Raw genomic sequence first — 4,473 nt, forward strand, 5'->3', positions numbered from 1 at the left:
CTTTTATTTTTTAATTTTTTGCTTAGAGTGGATTCTCCATTCTATACAAATCAAAGCATATGTTAACAAATGCGATCTTGTCTGAGTAATTGTTAAATAGTCTTGTCCTGGAGGAAAATTTTCAAAAAAGCCAGTGTACTTTCTACCCAATAGAGTCAAGCATACACGATGCTTTCAGGCTTATTAGGCTGCAAGAGAGAAAGACACCCACCACAGACCTCACTAAAGGTTGATGAAAGGTTTATAATGTTATATTTGGCATTACAAGGAAACCAAAGCTAAATTGACAAAGTTCTTTATAAATCAGACGTAAGCAAAGCAAGTGAAAACCCCCAAAGAAGAAAACTCATCTCTGTAGGTGATGTTCACATCTGTTTTACTCACCTTTGTATTTTAGCCCTATTACGTGGCACAGTACTTGATTTATAGTTAGGACTCAATAAATGTTTGTTGAATGAATGTATGGAATGATCAACCTACCGACCTTCCCTCTGTTGCCTTAACATTTCAAAATGTAATGTGACCATCAGAAACTCACTACATCCAGTCATTCCTTCTGTCCTTGAGCCCTATTATTTGAGAGCAAAAAAATGAGAAGACACATTTGTTCACTCTTAGTGCTGTATTTGCAAAAATTTTCACAAAAGCACACAGGATTCTGGGCTCTGCTGTGGAGCTACAGGCTAGTTAACTCCAGAGTAAGATTTTTAAGGAAAGAAATCCTGTAATTATGTTAGCAAAAATTTGTAAATAGGCAAAAGCTAGCTTGCCAAAGTATCTTTAAGAAGAGACATGTTGATTTTTTTCTGTATTTAACAATTAATATAAACAAAAAAATTCCTGCCTTTTGTCATGTGTCTGACATTCCGTCCTCTAGAATAACAGCAACTTCTTTGGAAAACACATCTGGTTTCTGAGCCCAGCCCTGTCCATCAATAAAACAGATGGTTTTGAAAGAGAGACCAGAAGGCGGGACGGGGGATTAAGCTACAGGCATTTTTCCAAATAGAATTTCCTTCTTGGTAATTTGAAGCTTGAGATATTCTCTGAATATTGAAACTGTTTCATGAGTCTATAATGTGATGTCAGATATTAAAATCTAGAAATAGGAGTGATGGTGAGAACACAGATTGGTTGCCCACATTAAATCCTTAAATGCATAATTCAGGTTGTTTAATCTGTGATGCTAGTGGTCTGCTAGAAGACAAGAAAAAGTGTCATAAAAAAACATAGGTCAAAAATTGCACTTTGGCTTCTGTCTTTGGGTACATGGCTTAACACCCCTGGTCTTTATATCCTCACCTTTGAAGTAAAAGGTTAAGCAAGTGATTCTTATATTAGCCTCAGAATTCTATGACTTATATACCCCCTGTTGGAATTCTGAACTGCTACCTTTTTGAAGGACTATATCTATCAAATATATCAAAAGCCCTGAAAATGATAAGATATTTTGACACTGCCATTCCAATTTTATAAACATTTCCTAGGGAAATAAATAGACACCCACACAAACTTGTGTTTAAAAGGCTGCTCTTTGCAGAGTAGTTTCAAATAACAAAATTTTGGAAGCAACAAAAACAATCCATAAGTGATTAACATATAAATGCATTTTGTGTATCCATAAACTTGAAAAAAACAAAAGATTTTCTATGTCAGGGCTTAGCAACGTTTCCTTCTTAGTAAATGGCATGGCCAAAAATAAATGAATGAATGAATGAATGAATAAATAAAAAAGGCCAAACTCTCTTGGACATTAAGTATTTGGAAAATGACACTGATGGTGAGCAGTCTATGGCTAAAGATTTGGCTCTGGTCTTTCAGAAGTTCTCCATACCTGGGACCTTAGGAAAGATACCATCAAGGTGGACATTGCTCTAGTTGTTATAGTTAGGGAATATAGGGAAGGGACTATGGTGTCTGTCATGTGATTCACTACCTGGGCTGCCATTAGTGCTTGGGAGTGGCTTGGGTAAAAGTGGAGATTCAGATAGGCATAGTGTGGTATCTCAATAATTCAGCATGAAGTGAGTTTCTTTCAACAGCCAGCATGAAAGGAAACAGCTGTGTCTTCTCAAATGGGCAGAGGATAGACAATTATGGGTAACCCAGTCAGATGTTCTGTGAATCTGTGAAGAGGTACAACTAGAGAGGTCTGTCAATCGGTAGTAGGGGTCCAGGATGTGTGGGATTCAGGAACAAGGATGAAATTGTCTGGGCAGAGAAGGAGATTAGAGAAAGATGTGACACAATGAGGTAGAGAGGTAGATATGGGAAACTGACTTTGGAAATCAAGCATTAAAGCCACCATTGCAAACAGGCAAGGGGTAAGTGAGTGACAACTATGACTCAATTCAGGAACATTATTGACTGGATCTAAACTCTCACTGGTTTAACCAGGGGGGCATCTCCAAGCTGTGCCCCTGATAGAAGCTCTCATGGATGGGGAAGACTGATAGGCCAGGATGGAGTGTTGGGGGGGGGGAGCAGGAAATGAGAGAGGGGTAATACCATGCTCCTATAGTACCACCTCTGGCATCTTTGCAGCTGCCATTATGGGGAGCAGTCTGATGCTCTATTTTGCCTAAGTTCATACCAGTAAGCCTCAACAGAAACGAGTCCAAGGACAAAAATGTAGCCAAGCAAAAGCTGGTGAGATTATGGATTTGATGATCTATCTTTTTTTTTTTTTTTATGATTCATCTTTAAACACCACCATTTTTTTTCAGTCCAATGAAGTTTATCTCACAATTGTTTTTGGACAGTCATGTAGCAGCAATGGATCTTCATAATTATTTCCCAAGTAGACTTCCTTCTGCAGTCTAATGATTTGTTTAATTCAACAGATATTTGGTGAATACCTACCATGTGCCATGGACTATACCATGACCCAGAAAATGAGTCTCATGCAACCGTTGCCAGCGAGGTGCTCTATCTTTACTCCATGGTTGACTGTAAGCTCCTAGAGGGAGTCTTTTCTGCTGTATTTTCTCAAAGTGTTTTCTGAACAACCTATTGATCTTCATTTTGCCTCATCTACCAATTCTGATGTTCACCGAGGTAGGGACTTAACAGACTTAAATATGTGCCCCAGAATGATAATAAATGCTAAAAATTACATAGCACTTAAAATATGCTGGGCCCTTTCCTAAGATTTTATGTTATTAAATCACAACCCAATGGAACAGGTGCTTTTATCATTCCTAAGTTACCAGGGGGCTAAGTATTTGTTTAAGGTAACCATTACCAAGTAGGAGTGGTACCATTTCAGAGTACAAGTACTTAATTTGCTACGTCTCATTGATGGTGGGTGGGAGAAAGGTATAGTCTTTACCGCTGGGGAATTTATAATCTGCTTGATGACAATAATGCTAAATTGCTGAGATCAGTAGCAGATAAGAGAGCTTTGAATGTAAGCTGCAGGCTGTAAAAGCTGTAGAGGTTGAAAGGGTGAGTTCAGTAGTAGGGAAAGGTTTATTGGAGAGTGTCTTGGAAAGTGGATAGGGTCTGGGGAGATAGAAGTGCAGAGGGTGTGCTAAGTGGAATGGCAGGGAGTCCCATGTGTGGGGGAACACAGCTCAGCACCCTCTCCAGACCAGAGCTCAGTACCAGGCATTGGGTCCTGGAGGAGGGTGCAGAGAGAGCTAAGATGTAGTTTCCCTTTGTGCCCTTGAGGACAAAAATGTTTCAGACTAACATCTTTTATTCATGCAGTACTATTTCTGAAAAGCTAAAAGTAACCTTATCAATTTTAAGGGTCTTATCAATTTTAGAAAAGAAAATCATTTCTGCAGAATTTTCAAAAACTGGTAGGACTATCAAAAGTTTTAGATATTTGGGTTTTCAAAAACATAACTGCTGCCCATAGATGCTCAATTTTTTAAGTCTTTCTTGATCTGTACAAAATTATTCAATAGTCAGAACCAAAATAACTACTATCACTGGCACTATACTTATTTTAAAAATTACAAACCTTGACCTCTCCTTTATTTTAAACATAAACAAGAGACACTTAGCTGTGTGAAAGGAAGATAAAGTCTGTGTTGTGATGACGCCAGAGCATCCAATAAATCAGTTTGATTCACTGAGGGGGAAATAGGCTAAAACTAGTGTTACAGCATTAAAAAAAAAAAGTGTGTGGGGGGAACATGTATAAAGTGGTTCCCACATGCTAGGGTTTCTATTAATTTCTCATGCACTGTCCACTTTAATATTCACAAAAAAATTGGGAGAAAAAGATTTGTATTCCTATTGTATAGATGAGAAAAGTGAGGTTTGGAACAGTTATTTTCTCCAAATTACACGTGTGATAAGGAGAGAGACAGAGTTGAATCCAGGCTTTCTGCCTCATTGCCCCCATGCTTTTAAGAACCACATTTGGTAAAGTCGCTGAACCATTTTGCTGTGACTCACGATGACAAGATGCCTGCCCTCCAGGTCAGCATGGAGACCCTTGGGCTCAGATTCCTTCCAGGT

Source organism: Canis lupus, chromosome 29, assembly GCF_011100685.1.
Source record: "Canis lupus familiaris isolate Mischka breed German Shepherd chromosome 29, alternate assembly UU_Cfam_GSD_1.0, whole genome shotgun sequence".
Lineage (NCBI taxonomy): Eukaryota > Metazoa > Chordata > Mammalia > Carnivora > Canidae > Canis > Canis lupus.